The sequence below is a fragment of the Oncorhynchus masou genome, chromosome 29 (genome assembly GCF_036934945.1).
Source record: "Oncorhynchus masou masou isolate Uvic2021 chromosome 29, UVic_Omas_1.1, whole genome shotgun sequence".
NCBI classification, from domain to species: Eukaryota; Metazoa; Chordata; class Actinopteri; order Salmoniformes; family Salmonidae; genus Oncorhynchus; species Oncorhynchus masou.
This window is the reverse complement of record NC_088240.1, coordinates 75343040-75361238: the sequence shown is the minus strand read 5'-3', so window position 1 is coordinate 75361238 and position 18199 is coordinate 75343040. Positions and strand designations below refer to the sequence as shown.

General features: G+C 43.2%; 1 long non-coding RNA gene across 1 annotated transcript; it reads right to left on the bottom strand.

The window, feature by feature from the left end:
* Positions 1-4596: 4596 nt before the first annotated feature.
* LOC135521314 (uncharacterized) lies at positions 4597-9133 on the bottom strand. Its single transcript, XR_010452525.1, has 2 exons — positions 8967-9133; positions 4597-5022 (listed from the first exon to the last, which is right to left on the bottom strand). It is a non-coding gene; the product is annotated as an uncharacterized LOC135521314 (long non-coding RNA).
* Positions 9134-18199: the final 9066 nt, after the last annotated feature.

Genomic DNA, 18199 nt, shown 5'->3' with positions numbered 1-18199 from the left:
GTAACCTGCCTCACCCAATGTGATACGGAATCGCTATTATTTTTTATTTTAGAACACATTCAAGAACCACCAGAAGCTAACCAGCTACTTAGCTACAAGCTATTTAGTCATTGTTAGCCACTGCTAGCGGCTTTTACCTTCTGCACAGATACCAGTCCTGTTTTTAGCCTGGATAATACTCGCCAGTCTACCAGTATCGGACTGTCTCTCCACCACAACGCCAGATTCCTGCCGTAATCCCTGGACCACTACTTCTGATCTTCACAGCTAGCTTGCACTCATCGTGGCACCCAGTACCGAAGCTATCCCTGAGGCCCACATCCCGGCCTACTCAGCTGTTCACCCGTACCCCACTCATACACGGATAGAGCCCAATACTCCACCGGATCCTTGCTGTAAACTCTGGACCTTGGCACCGGATCACCGCTGCTACCGATTGGCTATAGAGGCTAACGCCACTACCACGAAGCTAGCACCAGTTAGCCGTGAGCCAGGCGCATCTCCCGGCTAGCAAACAAAATTCTAGAAATACCTCTTTCGCCATCTGGCTTGGATTCTCTGTCGACACGGCGCCCCGCCGCACCACAGTGACTGGTCTGCCGACGAATACTCCATCCGCTGTGCCTTCAACCGGCCTCCGTCGGAGCAGACACTCCTACTAGCCCCGGGCTACTAACTTTAAACGCGGTGTCGCCCGCGTGCTAGCGTAGTGGCGGCTTCCCTGTTCCATCTACTGCTGCCACCTGGACACTTTTATTATTTGTCCCCAACGCTCTAGGCGACCAGTTTTGATAGCCTTCAGCCGCAACCTCATCCTACTCCTCCTCTGTTCCTTGGGTGATGTGGAGTTAAACCCAGGCCCTGCATGTCCCCAGGCACCCTCATTTGTTAAAATCTGTAAAAGAAAATGCCTTGGTTTCATGCATGTCAACATCAGAAGCCTCCTCCCTAAGTTTGTTTTATTCACTGCTTTAGCACACTCTGCCAACCCTGATGTCCTTGCCGTGTCTGAATCCTGGCTTAGGAAGGCCACCAAAAATTCTGAGATTTCCATACCCAACTATAACATTATCAGTCAAGATAGGACTGCCAAAGGGGGAGGATTTGCATTCTACTGCAGAGATAGCCTGCAAAGTAATGTCATACTTTCCAGGTCCATACCCAAACAGTTCGAACTTCTAATTTTAAAAATTAATCTCTCCAGAAATAAGTCTCTCACTGTTGCCGCCTGCTACTGACCCCCCTCAGCTCCCAGCTGTGCCCTGGACACCATTTGTGAATTGATTGCCCCCCATCTAGCTTCAGAGTTGGTTCTGTTAGGTGACCTAAACTGGGATATGCTTAACACCCCAGAAGTCCTACAATCTAAGCTAGATGCCTTCAATCTCACACAAATCATCAAGGAACCCACCAGGTACAACCCTAAATCTGTAAACATGGGCACCCTCATAGACATTATCCTGACCAACTTGCCCTCCAAATACACCTCCGCTGTCTTCAATCAGGATCGCAGCGATCACTGCCTCATTGCCTGTATCCGCTACGGGTCCGCGGTCAAACGACCACCCCTCATCACTGTCAAACGCTCCCTAAAAGAGCACCTCCTCCCAGCTGCCCACTGCACTGAGGCTAGGTATCACCGATAAATCCATGATAATCGAAAACTTCAAGAAGCATTTCTCAACGGTTGGCCATGCCTTCCTCCTGGCTACTCCAATCTCGGCCAACAGCCCCCACCCCCCACCCCCCCACAGCTACCCGCGCAAGCCTCCCAGCTTTTCCTTTTACCCAAATCCAGATAGCAGATGTTCTGAAAGAGCTGCAAGACCTGAACCCATACAAATCAGCTGGGCTTGACAATCTGGACCCTCTATTTCTGAAACTATCTGCCGCCATTGTCGCAACTCCTATTACCAGCCTGTTCAACCTCTCTCTCGGATCGTCTGAGATCCCCAAGGATTAGAAAGCTGCCGCGGTCATCCCCCTCTTCAAAGGGGGAGACACCCTGGACCCAAACTGTTACAGATATCTACCTATATCCATCCTGCCCTGCCTGTCTAAGGTCTTCAAAAGCCAAGTCAACAAACAGATCACTGACCATCTCAAATCCCACCGTACCTTCTCCGCTGTGCAATCTGGTTTCCGAGCCGGTTACGGGTGCACCTCAGCTACGCTCAAGGTACTAAAAGATATCATAATCGCCATCGATAAAAGACAATACTGTGCAGCCGTCTTCATCAACCAAGGCCAAGGCTTTCAACTCTGTCAACCACCCTATTCTTATCGGCAGACTCAGTAGCCTCGGTTTTTCTAATGACTGCCTTGCCTGGTTCACCAACTGCTTTGCAGACAGTTCAGTGTGTCAAATCGGAGGGTATGTTGTCCGGTCCTCTGGCAGTCTCTATGGGGTACCAGAGGGTTCAATTCTCAGGCTGACTTTTTTCTCTGTATATATCAATGATGTTGCTCTTGCTGCGGGCGATTCCCTGATCCACCTCTACGCAGACGACACCCTTCTGTATACTTCAGGCCCTTCCTTGGACACTGTGCTATCTAACCTCCAAACGAGCTTCAATGCCATACAACACTCCTTCCGTGGCCTCCAACTGCTCTTAACCGCTAGTAAAACCAAATGCATGCTTTTCAACCGTTCGCTGCCTGCACCCGCACACCCAACTAGCATCACCACCCTGGATGGTTCCGACCTAGAATATGTGGACATCTATAAGTACCTAGGTGTCTGGCTAGACTGTAAACTCTCCTTCCAGACTCACATCAAACATCCACAATCCAAAAACAAATCTAGAGTCGGCTTTCTATTTCGCAACAAAGCCTCCTTCACTTCATGCCAAACATACCCTAGTAAAACTGACTATCCTACCGATCCTCGACTTCGGCGATGTCATCTACAAAATAGCTTCCAATACTCTACTCAGCAAACTAGATGCAGTTTATCACAGTGCCATCCGTTTTGTTACTAAAGCACCTTATACTACCCACCACTGCGACTTGTATGCTCTAGTCGGCTGGCCCTCACTACATATTCGTTGCCAGACCCACTGGCTCCAGGTCATCTACAAGTCCATGCTAGGTAAAGGCCTTATCTTAGTTCACTGGTCACGATGGCAACAACCACCCGTAGCACGCGCTCCAGCAGGTGTATCTCACTGATCATCCCTAAAGCCAACACCTCATTTGGCCGCCTTTCCTTCCAGTTCTCTGCTGCCAATGACTGGAACGAATTGCAAAAATCGCTGAAGTTGGAGACTTTTATTTCCCTGACCAACTTTAAACATCTGCTATCTGAGCAGCTAACCGATCGCTGCAGCTGTACATAGTCCATCTGTAAATAGCCCACCCAATGTACATACCTCATCCCCATACTGTTTTAATTTATGTACTTTTCTTCTCTTTTGCACACCAGTATCTCTACTTGCACATGATCATCTGATCATATATCACTCCAGTGTTAATCTGCTAAATTGTAATTATTCGCTCCTATGGCCTATTTATTGCTTACCTCCTCATGCCTTTTGCACACAATGTATATAGACTATTTATTTTCACCTGTGTTATTGACTTGTTTATTGTTTACTCCATGTGTAACTCTGTGTTGTTGTCTGTTCACACTGCTATGCTTTATCTTGGCCAGGCTGCAGTTGTAAATGACAACTTGTTCTTAACTAGCCTACCTGGTTAAATAAATAAAGGTGAAATAAAAACATTTTAAAAATCCAGATGTTTGAAACAGAAAATAAGAGAACATATGAGTTCTTTTCAACTCAAGGATGAATATGACCCTGTTGCTTATCACTTTGTCCAGTTCTCTCACAGTGTGTCTGTTGCTTGTGTCCAGTGCTCTCACAGTGTGTCTGTTGCTTATCACTTTGTCCAGTTCTCTCACAGTGTGTCTGTTGCTTGTGTCCAGTGCTCTCACAGTGTGTCTGTTGCTTATCACTTTGTCCAGTTCTCTCACAGTGTGTCTGTTGCTTGTGTCCAGTGCTCTCACAGTGTGTCTGTTGCTTATCACTTTATCCAGTTCACTCACAGTGTGTCTGTTGCTTGTGTCCAGTGCTCTCACAGTGTGTATGTTGCTTGTCACTTTGTCCAGTGCTTTTACAGTGTCTTCTCTACAATTCCAGGGCATTGAGAAGGTGGAAGTGTCACCAAGAGGAGGAGACAACGACCGTAAACTATGCCAGGGAGAACACTTCTGGATTCGTACTTAGGCACCCTACAGCCGTTAGGACTTGATTAGGATTTTGATATAAGGGTCATGTTGTAATTCCTATTGTCATCATCATAGCTCCGCTCATCCCCTCCTTGGTATTAGGGTGTCCTGTATTCATAGCGGCCCTAGTGGCCTGATACTTCCCAGACAGGTTACCTTAACCTTTATGTGGTTGTTTTCTAGATTTCTCCTGGTTCTACTTAAGTAGTGTTGGATATGTTTTCCTTTTCTTTCTTTGCTTTTGATGTTTTTCAGCTTTATTGCTCTCTCTCTCTAGGAGTATGGGTGCCTTATAGTAACATCACATTTCCTGTGTGTTGTTCTAGTAGAAGTACACTACCGGTCAAAAGTTTTAGAACACCTACTCATTCAAGGGTTTTCCTTTATTTGTACTATTTTCGAAATTGTAGAATAATAGGGAAGACTTGAAAACTATTAAATAAAACATATGTAATCATGTTGTAACCAAAAAAGTGTTAAACCAATCAAAATACATTTAATATTTGAGATTCTTCAAATAGCCACCTTGATGACAGTTTTGTACACTCTTGGCATTCTCTCAACCAGGTTCAACTGGAATGCTTTTCCAACAGTCTTGAAGGAGTTCCCACATATGTTGGGCACTTGTTGGCTGCTTTTCCTTCACTCTGCGGTCCGACTCATCCCAGACCATCTCAATTTGGTTGAGGTCAGGGAATTGTGGAGGCCAGGTCATCTGATGCAGCACCCCATCACTCTCCTTCTTAGTCAAATAGCCCTTACACAGCCTGGAGGTGTGTTGGGTCATTGTCCTGTTGAAAAACAAATGTCAGTCCCACTAAGCCCAAACTAGATGGGATGGCATATCACTGCATAATGCTGTGGTAGCCATGCTGGTTAAGTGTGCCTTAAATTCTAAATAAATCACAGACAGTGTCACCAGCAAAGCAACCCACACCATACCATCTCCTCCTCCTCTATGCTTTACGGTGGGAAATACACATGCAGAGATCACCCGTTCACCCACACCAAGTCTCACAAAGTGTAATTTAATTGACTGATTTCCTTCTACAAACTGTAAATCTTTGAAATGGTTGCATTTATATATTTTTTCCATATATAATTTCCCTTTTTTTTAGCATACAATGTACGGTGCATTCAGAAAGTATTCACACCCCTTGAATTTTTCCACATTTTGTTATTTTACAGCCTTCATTTAAAATGGACAAAAAATGTATTTTGGGTCACTGGCCTACATATGATGCCCCAATATTGTCAAAGTGGAATTATGTTTTTTAAACTGTTTACAAATTAATAAAAAATGAAAAGCTGAAATGTCTTGTGTCAATAAGTATTCAACACCTTTGTTATGGTAAGCCTAGATAAGTTCAGGAGTAAAAATGTGCTTTACAAGACACATAATAAATTGTATGGTATGAGTACTTCATGTTTGTATCCCATAGACATGAGCAGTGCATTTCAAGAAAGGGCACCTATTGGTAGACGGGTAAAAATAAAAAAGCAGACATTGAATATCCCATTATTTACACTTTGGATGGTGTATCAATACACCCAGTCACTACAAAGACCCAGCTGTCCTTCCTAACTCAGTTGCCGGACAGGAAGGAATGTAACGGCTTTCTTGGTGTGAAGGAGAGTCGGACCAAAATGCGGCGTGGCTATTGAGATTCATGTTTTAATAAAACAACTAAAACACAAACACTACAAAACGTAACACGAAAACCGAAACAGCCTATACTGGTGCAAAGTAACACAGAGACCGAAACAAGGACAATCACCCACAAAACCCAACACCAAACAGGCTACCTAAATATGGTTCCCAATCAGAGACAATGACTCACACCTGCCTCTGATTGAGAACCATATCGGGCCAAACATAGAACTAGACAAACTAGACATGAAACATAGAATGCCCACTCAGCTCACACCCTGACCAACCAAAACATAGAAACATACAAAACAAATTATGGTCAGGGTGTGACAGGGAAAGTGCTCAGGGACTTCACCATGAGGCCAATGGTGACTTCAGTAGGTCCTATGATTGAGTGTAGTCTGGCCCAGGATTGTGAACGTGAACGGAAAGGCAGCGGAGCAACAAACCAACAAATCGGCCTTGTCTCAGGATGGTAAGTTGGTGGTTAAAGTTATCCCTCTAGTGGTGTGGGGGCTGTGCTTTGGCAAAGTGGGTGGGGTTATATCCTGCCTGTTTGGCCCTGTCCGGAGGTATCGTCGGACAGGGCCACAGTGTCTCCCGACCCCTCCTGTCTCAGCCTCCAGTATTTATATAGTTTATGTGTCAGGGGTTAGGGTCAGTCTGTTATATCTGGAGTATTTCTCCCTCCTGTCTTATCTGGTGTCCTGTGTGAATTTAAGTATGCTCTCTCTAATTCTCTCTCTCTTTCTCTCTTTTTTCTCTTTCTGTCTTTCTCTCTCTCGGAGGACCTGAGCACTAGGACCATGCATCAGGACTACCTGGCCTGATGACTCCTTGCTGTCCCCTGTCCACCTGGCCGTGCTGCTGCTCCAGTTTCAACTGTTCTGCATGCGGCTATGGAACCCTTGTTCACGGGATGTGCTACCTATGTCAGACCTGTTGTTTTCAACTCTCTAGAGACAGCAGGAGCGGTAGAGATACTCTGAATGATCGGCTATGAAAAGTCAACTGACATTTACTCCTGAGGTGCTGACCTGTTGCACCCTCGACAACCACTGTGTTTATTATTATTTGACCCTGCTGGTCATCTATGAACATTTGAACATCTTGGCCATGTTCTGTTATAATCTCCACCTGGCCCAGCCAGAAGAGGACTGGTCACACCTCATAGCCTGGTTCCTCTCTAGGTTTCTTCCTAAGTTCTGGCCTTTCTAGGGAGTTTTTCCTAGCCACCGTGCTTCTACACCTGCATTGCTTGCTGTTTGGGTTTTAGGCTGGGTTTCTGTACAGCACTTTGTGGCATCAGCAGATGTAAGAAGGGCTTTATAAATACATTTGATTGATTGATTGATTGATTTGAAACAGTTACAGAGTTTAATGGCTGTGATAGAGGAAAACTGAGGATGGATCAACAACATTGTAGTTCCTCCACAATGATAACATAATTGACAGAGTGAAAAGAAGGAAGCCTGTACAGAATAAACATATTCCAAAACATGCATCCTGTTTGCAACAAGGGCACTAAAGTAATACTGCAACAAATGTGGCAAAGCAATGAACTTTTTGTCCTGCATGCAAAGTGTTATGTTTGGGGCAAATACAAAACAACACATTGCTGAGTACCATTCTCCATGTTGTCAAGCATAGTGGTGGCTGCATCATGTTATGTGTTTGCTTGTAATGGTTAAGGACTGGGGAGTTTTTCAGGATAAAAAATAAACGAAATGAAGCTACGCACAGGCAAAATCCTAGAGGATAACCTGGTTCAGTCACCTTTGCACCAGATACTGGGAGATGATTTAATCTTTAGGATAATAACCCAAAAATAAGGGCAACATACACTGGAGTTGCTTACCAAGGCAACAGTAAATGCTGGTATAGTTTTCACTTAAATCTGCTTGAAAATCTATGGCAAGACCTGGAATTGCCTATCTAGCAATGATCAACAACCAATTTGACAGAGTTTTAAGAATTGTGTAAAGAATAACGGGCAAATGTTGAACAATCCAGATGTGGAACGATCTTAGAGACTTACCCCAAAAGACTTACCCCAAAAGACAACTGTAATCAGTGCCAAAGTTGCTTCTACAAAGTATTGACTAAAGGGTGTAAATACCTACTTAAAAAAGATATTTTTGTATTTAATTTTCAACATTTCTAAAACATGTTTTCACTTTTTCATTATGGGGTATTGTGTCTAGATGGGTGAGGAATATAAGGAAGAAATATTACATTTATTCATGAGTTACATCACTGCGTGGAGGAACAAATGACCAAATGTCCCTATTTGTAGCACAAACTCCACATCCACTAGCACTAATAAGGAATCTGTGTGGGGTTTTACATTCACTGAGCCTGTTAATGTTGTCCTCGATTGCTTTGCAGGTGTTGACTGATAAAGAGAGTGGACTTTGGTTTTGGGGTATTTCCCAATAGGGAATGAATGAATTTACATTCATTTGAGATGAAATTGTAATACACATCCGTGCTTTATAATCCTTCTTTAACACTGTAGGCTCTTTTAGAACCATCACCCAGCTTTGTGGGAATTAATGAACTGGATTTCATTAAGTCATATCAACATATTACTGGTCACACTTGACACAAAGAACAACAAAGTTGATGGAGAAATAGATGTCAGTCGTAATTATCCTGTTTTTACATAATTGAAGTATTTACGTATACAGCTTCTGTGCCTTTTTGCACCATAATTGACTATACAGTACACAATTTTTTTTTTTTTTTTTTACAGTACAGTCCCCACCCCTACCACCAGAGGACACCCTTGTCATCATGCTTTAATTTATTAAGTTACAGTACAGTGTTGTGTTATCTACTTCTTATTATCATGTTTTCTATTACTTAAAGTACACAATAAAGCACACAGTGGAGAATGGTGGTTGAAAGGAGGTATTTTCCATTGAATTCTCTTACTGCTAGTAGGAAAGTAAGGGAAAAATGAAAGGAACATTAACTTCCATGTATCAGCTATAATACTACATGAATACCATTTAACATATAAATCAGTTGTTGTTACAGTATTACAGTCACGTGGTGACATGTGGTCTAGAACAAACTTACCATTATCCTAGTATCATAGGTACTCTTGAAGTCCTGCATTTCATAATTTGGGATGAACTTTCCATTTAAAAAGGCATTACATAGAAGTCAACAGCCACACCAACAGTTGCCACAGTGGAGGCTGCTGAGGGCAGGACGGCTCATATTAATGGCTGGAATGGAGTCAATGGAATGGTATCAAACACATGGAAACCACGTCTTTGATACCATTCCATTGAATCCATTCCAGCCATTATTATGAGCTGCCCTCACCTCATCAACCTCCACTGAGTTGCCATGACAAAATATGAAACCTCAAAGTCCTAAACAAACTTTTACAGTGATTATATGTTAATGAGTAACCTAAATAGGCCGGAGACTGAATAGCTGACATTGAGTCAAAACTAAAACTTCCTGGATAACACTTTCACAGGCAAACAGTCTTTGTGCACATAACTTTTTCACATTGTACAACTTGTTAAGCAAGTTCATCTTGTTTATTACAGTATGACTGTAGTAGAATACAGATGTGTACAGACATCCAAGGTGACCAGGGCGTAATTACTGTCAGGGGCAGAGATGGAGATTGATTGTGTCTTGTGTTCTCATCATATACAGGTGATGGGTTCTCATATACAGGTTGTTGAGAGCCTATAAGAGATACATAAATAGTAGGGGTTGTATAGATGTTGCTACAGTATATTGTCTGCATTTGTTTGCATAAGCATTGTTACAGTAATTGGCATTAGTGGTTACATCATTAAGTCATAGAGGTGCTGTACTATATCATGTAATTTGTCTGAATCCATTTCATTTCTTTGTGGAAACTATAACTCACTCTGAATAATAGTATCTGATAATTGACTAAACATAAATGGAGTAAACAAACATTTAAGAAAAAATGAGTAACTAGATATACCATAACAACCTGTAAAACTGGAGATATGGTATGCTTATCTTCTTGATGCATTCGCTCAGCATTGGTTCCGTTTAGAAAATTATAAGAACAGAATATTGCAGTGCTTTTTACAGTTTACAGTGCATTTGAAATACAACCAGGTCCTCTTTGTGACCAGTTTTAATCAATATGAAATTGTCACGCCTGCTCCCCCTATCTGGTGCTGGAGGGCGCCAGACTGCCTATCATTACGCACATCTGTCACCATCGTTACGTGCAGCTGCGCTTCATTGGACCCACCTGAACTCCATCACTATTTGATTGACTCCCCTTTATCTGTCTGTTTTCTCTGTTTCATCACCGTGTCAGCATTGATGTTGTTATATTGTCCCCTGTCCAGATGCTGTTCCTGTCCTGTTTCATGTCCGTTGTCTATTAAATGTTATTCCTGTACCTGCTTCGTGTCTCCAGAGTCGATCCTCACAAAAACAGAGCCAACATTTTCTACCAGCTGCAGTGATAGAAAATACACTGGTTTGACTGAAAAGTTGTTTTACTCACCCATTTGTCCTGATGTAGAACACTGCAACACTAACTGCCCTTCCCTAACCAGTAATCATCAAATCACAGTACCAGTGATGGCATCAGCAGGTAGACCTGGTGATAAAGAGTCCTCTGCTGCAGAGACCAGAGATAAAACCATGCAGAGATGAAAGGCTATACAGTGAACAAGCAGTACGGCACAATGCAGTACAAAATGGGTAACAATTACAACACAACAAAGACAACTAAAGACTCTATTTGAAAACAAGTTAGGAATGCAAAAGTAATCTGAGTAAATCATCTTGCATTAAAAAATGTAATTACTATCTATTTACTATCTCCTATTGTCTTTAAAACCTCTGATAACTTGACCTTTTACTGACAGTTTATGGACCACAGATGTTCTGTTTCCAGTGACATCATTTGTTGCTGAACAGGTATATTCCCCACTGTCAGACTATTCACTCTTCTCTTTAGTGAACTCAGGGGAATGTCCAGGTATCTCTGTCTCATTGTGCATCCTGGCGTAACTAGCAGGGGGGTTTGAGTCAGCAGAGCAGGTCAATGTAAACTTCTGTCCTACTTCTATTTTAGTTGGACCCTTGATTTCCATACCATCAGGTCCATCAGCATTGTCATACTGTACAGTATGTGACATCACACAAGGAGACTGTGGATCAAACTGTATAGCAGTATGACATTTGTAAAACAGTTGGTGAAGTAGAATTTCCATGATAGACAGTGAATAATCTAGATATATACTGCATGTGATGTTGATCTCCCCTGAGGATATTACTGTCATTGTTTTTGCTTCAGATCTGCTTTCAGAAGGCCAAATTGCATCATGTGTTTCAGTAGAGTGTGTAACCATTTGCGAAACTATTTGTGGCTTTTCATGAGGAGACAAAAGCAACATTCTTGACCAAATATACACATTTCCTTTATTTCAGACCCATAGACTGCAGTTACTGAAAGTGTAGTTAAGAAATGATTAGCAGCAAATGCTAAGGAAATTCTAAGCTTTCGTTCTCTCAATAACTCATGTAGTATTCATGCTATCCTAAAAGAGAGAGAGAGAGCGAGAGGAATAGGGATTCAAAGCCCATAAAAGGTAGATGTTGTGTAAACAACAGTCACTGCCAGGAATAATGCAGCATTGCAGCCTTTTTACAATGTGCTGGTAAATTGCAACATGTATTGTGATGGGACCTAACCCCATTTCCATTCCTCCTGTTGCTTTACATGTCAACCTTTACTCTTCGGAGTCATATTTATGTGCTCCATAAAGACTAGAGTGGCATAGCAACCAGTTTAGTTATAGTCTATGGTGCAGTCAGGTGAGATGGCCATACCTGCAGAAACACCAGATCAGATCAAATCAGCTTGGGCTCCCAACTGGTGCAGTGGTGTAAGGCACTGCACCTTACTGCTTGAGGCTTCACTAGACACCCTGGTTTGAATCCAGGCTGTATCACAATCGGCTCTGATTGGGAGTCCCATTGGGCGGCACACAATTGGCCCAGTGTCGTCAGGGTAGACTGTCATTGTAAATAAGAATTTGGTCTTAATTGACTTGTCTAGTTAAATAAAAAGATCAGATGCACTTTATTTGCCTTCATAGTGATGCTGACCTTGACCCCAGGCTATTGCGTAGTGGACACAAGATTACAGTGACGTTAACTTCCAGTCAGTTTAGCACACAGCTGTGCTAAGAGATCAGGGAATTTGACTTTGACACAGTTAACCACAGGGATATCATACACAAACCACAGGGGTTGACTACAGGTTAGTGTGCAGGTTTTTGTTCCAGCCCAGCTCTAACACACATGATTCAATATAATCAAACAAATCAAAGTTTATTTGTCTTGTGTGCCGAATACAGCAGGTGTAGACCTTACAGTGAAATGCTTACTTACAAGCTTTAACCAACAGTGGAATTTCTTTTTTTTTTAAAGTATTAGGTGAACAATAGGTAAGTAAGGAAATAAATACAATTGTAAAAAGACAGTGAAAAATAACAGGAGTGAGGCTATATACAGTAGCTAGGCTATAACAGAAGCAAGGCTATATACAGGCGGGCTGATTGAAGTAGTATGTACATGTAGATATGGTTAAAGTGACTATGCATATATGATAAACAGAGAGCCATCAACTACTGATTAATCAACTGAAACATTCTGCTTTGTGGAAACAGGACATTTTGGAACCAGTAGCAGTCATGAAGGGATGAGGCAAGAGAGGAAGGCATTTTACTGAAATTTGAAATCACATACTAGTTTTGAAGTTATCATTTAAACCAGTCCACTCTCTGAGGTAACAAGGCATCATTTAAAGCAGCCCACTCTTTAAGGTAACAAGTAATAAACACATAATCGATGAACAACCTGGAATCTCTAGTCAATGTTTCTCAGCACAAGATGGCTTATAAAGCCCTTCTTACATCAGCTGATATCTCAAAGTGCTGTACAGAAACACAGCCCAACCCACAAAACCAAGCAATGCAGGTGTGGAAGCACAGTGGCTAGGAAAAACTCCCTAGAAAGGCCAGAACCTAGGAAGAAACCTAGAGAGGAACAAGGCTATGAGGGGTGACCAATCCTCTTCTGGCTGTGCCAGGTGGAGATTATAACAGAACATGGCCAAGATGTTCAAATGTTCATAGATGACCAGCAGGGTCAAATAATAATAAACACAGTGGTTGTCGAGGGTGTAACAGGTCAGCACCTCAGGAGTAAATGGCAGTTGGCTTTTCATAGCCAATCATTCAGAGTATCTCTATTGCTCCTGCTGTCTTTTTTTATTTTTTATTTTTTTTACCTTTATTTTACTAGGCAAGTCAGTTAAGAACAAATTCTTATTTTCAATGACGGCCTAGGAACAGTGGGTTAACTGCCTGTTCAGGGGCAGAACGACAGATTTTGTACCTTGTCAGCTCGGGGATTTGAACTTGCAACCTTTCGGTTACTAGTCCAATGCTCTAACCACTAGGCTACACTGCCGCCCCAGGCTACACTGTCTCTAGAGAGTTGAAAACAGCAGGTCTGGGACAGGTAGCACGTCCGGTGAACAGGTCAGGGTTCAATAGCCGCATGCAGAACAGTTGAAACTGGAGCAGCAGCAAGGCCAGGTGGACTGGGGTCAGCAAGGAGTCATCGGGCCAGGTAGTCCTGATGCATGGTCCTAGGGCTCAGGTCCTCCTCCGAGAGAAAGAAAGATAGAAAGAAAGAGAGAGAGAATTAGAGAGCGCATACTTAAATTCACACAGGACACCGGATAAGACAGGAGAAATACTCCAGATTTAACAGACTGACCCTAGCCCCCCGACACAAACTACTGCAGCATAAATACTGGAAGCTGAGACAAGAGGGGGTCGGGAGACACTGGCCCACTTTGCCAAAGCACAGCCCCCACACCAGTAGAGGGATATCTTCAAACACCAACTTACCATCCTGAGACAAGGCCGAAATATAGCCCACAAAGATCTCCGCCACGGCACAACCCAAGGGAGGGCACCAACCCAGACAGGAAGATCACGTCAGTGACTCAAGCCACTCAAGTGACGCACCCCTCCTAGTGACGGCATGGAAGAGCACCAGTAAGCCAGTGGCTTAGAATGACAGTGGAGAGAGGGGAACCGGCCAGGCAGAGACAGCAAGGGCGTTTCGTTGCGCCATTGCCTTTCCATTCACCTTCACACTCCTAGGCCAGACTACACTCAATCACAGGACCTACTGAAGAGATGAGTCTTCAATAAAGACTTAAAGTTTGAGACCGAGTCTGCGTCTCTTATATGGGTAGGCAGACCATTCCATAAAAATGGAGCTCTGTTGGAGAAAGCCCTGCCTCCAGCTGTTTTCTAAGAAATTCTAGGGACGGTTAGAAGGCCTGAGTCTCGTGACCGTATCGTACGTGTAGGTATGTAAGGCAGGACCAAATTGGAAAGATAGGTAGGAGCAAGCCCATGTAATGCTTTGTAGGTTAGCAGTAAAACCTTTAAATCAGCCCTTGCCTTAACAGGAAGCCAGTGTAGAGAGGCTAGCACTGGAGTAATATGATCACATTTTTTGGTTCTAGTCAAGATTCTAGGAGCTGTGTTTAGCACTAACTGAAGTTTATTTAGTGCTTTATCCAGGTAGCCGGAAAGTGAAGCATTGCAGTAGTCTAACCTAGAAGTGACAAAAGCATGGATACATTTTTTCTGCATCATTTTTGGACAGAAAATGTTCGATTTTTACAATGTTATGTAGATGTAAAAAAAACTGTCCTTGAAACAGTCTTGATATGTTCATCAAAAGAGAGATCAGGATCCAGAGTAACGCCGAGGTCCTTCACATTTTTATTTGAGACGACTGTACAACCGTCAAGATTAATTGTCAGATTCAACAGAAGATATCTTTGTTTCTTGGGACCTAGAACAAGCATCTCTGTTTTGTCCGAGTTTAAAAGTAGAACATTTGCAGCCATCCACTTCCTTATGTCTGAAACACAGGCTTCCAGTGGGGCTTCACCATGTTTCATTGAAATCTACAGCTGTGTATAGTCTGCATAGCAGTAAAAGTTAACATTATGTTTTCCGAATTACTTCACCAAGAGGTAAAATATATAGCGAAAACAATAGTGGTCCTGAAATGGAACCTTGAGGAACACTGAAATTTACAGTTGATTTGACAGAGGACAAACCATCCACAGAGACAAACTGATATCTTTCTGACAGATACGATCTAAACCAGGCCAGAACTTGTCCGTCTAGACCAATTTGGGTTTCCAGTCTCTCCAAAAGAATATGGTGATCTATGGTATCTAAAGCAGCACTAAGGTCTAGGAGCACGAGGACAGATGCAGAGTCTCGGTCTGATGCCATTAAAAGGTAATTTACCACCTTCACAAGTGCAGTCTCAGTGCTATGATGGGGTCTAAAACCAGACTGAAGCGTTTAGTATACATTGTTTGTCTTCAGGAAGGTGCAACAGCTTTTTCTAAAATGTTTGAGAGGAATGGGAGATTCTATATAGGCCGATCATTTTTAATATTTTCTGGGTCAAGGTTTGGCTTTATCAAGAGAGGCTTTATTACTGCCACTTTTAGTGATTTTGGTAGACATCCGGTGGATAGAGAGGCGTTTATTATGTTGAACATAGGAGGGCAAAGCACAGGAAGCAGCTCTTTCAGTAGCTTAGTTGGAATAGGGTCCAGCTTGAAGGATTAGAGGCCATGATTATTTTCATCATTGTGTCAAGAGATATAGTACTAAACCACTTGAGTGTCTCCCTTGATCCTAGGTCCTGGCAGAGTGGTGCAGGCTCAGGACAACTGAGCTTTGGAGGAATATGCAAATTTAAAGAGGTGTCCGTAATTTGCTTTCTAATGATCGTGATCTTTTCTTCAAAGAAGTTCATGAATTTATCACTAATGAAGTGAAAGCCATCCTCTCTTGGGGAATGCTGCTTTTTAGTTAGCTTTGTGACAGTATCAAAAATACATTTTGGATTGTTCTTATTTTCCTCAATTAAGTTGGAAAAATAGGATGATCGAGCAGCAGTGAGGGCTTTTCTTCGATACTGCATGGTACTGTCTTTCCAAGCTAGTCGGAAGACTTCCAGTTTGGTGTGGCGCCATTTCCGTTCCAATTTTCTGGAAGCTTACTTCAGAGCTCGGCTGTTTTCTGTATACCAGGGAGCTAGTCTCAGACATTTTTTTTTCTTTTTAGGGGTGCGACTGCATCTAGGGTATTGCGCAAGGTTAAATTGAGTTCCTCAGTTAGGTGGTTAACTTATTTTTGTACTCTGATGTCCTTGGGTAGGCGGTGGGAGTCTAGAAGGGCATCTAAGAATCTTTGGGTTGTCCGAGAATTTATAGCACGACATTTGATGATCCTTGGTTGGGGACTGAGCAGATTATTTGTTGTGATTGCAAACGTAATGAAATGGTGGTCCGAAAGTCCAGGATTATGAGGAAAAACATTCAGATCCACAACAGTTATTCAACGGGACAAAACTAGGTCCAGAGTTTGACTGTGGCAGTGAGTAGGTCTGGAGACATGTTGGACAAAGCCCACTGAGTCGATGATGGCTCCGAAAGCCTTTTGGAGTGAGTCTGTGGACTTTTCCATGTGAATATTAAAGTCACCAAAAATGATATAATCTGCCATGACTACAAGGTCCGATAGGAATTCAGGGATCTCTGTGAGGAACGCTGTATATGGCCCAGTAGGCCGGTAAACAGTAGCTATAAAAAGTTATTGAGTAGGTTGCATAGATTTCATGACTAGAAGCTCAAAAGACGAAAGCGTCAGGGGTTTTTTGTAAATTGAAATATGCTATCATAAATGTTAGCAACACCTCCGCCTTTGAGGGATGCGCGGGGATATGGTCACTCATGTAACCAGGAGGTGAGGCTTCATTTAACACAGTAAATTCATCAGGCTTAAGCCATGTTTCAGTCAGGCCAATCACATCAAGATTACGATCAGTGATTTGTCCATTGGCTATAACTGCCTTGGAAGTGAGGGATCTAACATTAAGGAGCCCTATTTTGAGATGTGGGGTATCACAATCTCTTTCAATAATGGCAGGAATGGAGGAGATCTTTATTCCAGTGAGATTGCTGATGTGAACACCACCATGTTTAGTTTTGCCCAACCTAGGTCAATGCACAGACACGGTCTCAATGGGGATAGCTGAATGTGCTAGTGGCAGACTCCACTAAGCTGGCAGGCTGGCTAATAGCCTGCTCTACACCCTATCTCATTGTGGAGCTAGGGAAGTCATTGTGGAGCTAGGGAAGTCAAGAATGTATGAATAAATATAACTTTGTGAGTCAGATGTAGAAATCCAGGACGATACAGTATGTCAATATAACAACCCCTGTACTAATGAAGCTATAAAGGTGTCCACATATTTTTGGTGGCCACAGAAAGAGTCGTACAATACCGAATATAAGTTTTGTAATGGTTAGGTTGTTAAGACTGCACTGATAAAAGTGGACACACGTGGCATTTTGGCAATTTAATAAAAAATCTTTGGTGCAGTCCGTGGTCAGGTGAAACAGTAGGTCTTATAACAAACCGAGGCCTGATAGCCCCCTGGTGCCTCCTGGTAACACCACCCGCAAACACATCAGCTTAGACACACTTTACATTGACAGTAACCTCATCCCCGGGCTACTGCACACAGCAGGGGAACTAGATTACAGTGACGGTAACCTCGTCCCCGGGCTACTGGGCACAGCAGAGGAACTAGATTACAGTGATGGTAACCTTGTCCCCGGGCTACTGGGCACAGCAGGGAACTAGATTACAGTGACGGTAACCTCGTCCCCGGGCTACGAGGCACAGCAGGGGAACTAGATTACAGTGACGGTAACCTCATCCCCATGCTACTGCACACAGCAGGGGAACTAGATTACAGTGACGGTAACCTCATCCCCGGGCTACTGGGCACAGCAGGGTAACTAGATTACAGTGAAGGTAACCTCCTCCCCGGGCTACTGGGCACAGCAGGGTAACTAGATTACAGTGACGGTAACCTCATCCCCGGGCTACTGCACACAGCAGGGGAACTAGATTACAGTGACGGTAACCTCATCCCCGGGCTACTGGGCACAGCAGGGGAACAAGATTACAGTGACGGTAACCTCGTCCCCGGACTACTGGGCACAGCAGGGGAACTAGATTACAGTGACGGTAACCTCGTCCCTGGACTACTGGGCACAGCAGGGTAACTAGATTACAGTGACGGTAACCTCGTTCCCATGCTACTGCACACAGCAGGGGAACTAGATTACAGTGACGGTAACCTCATCCCCGGGCTACTGG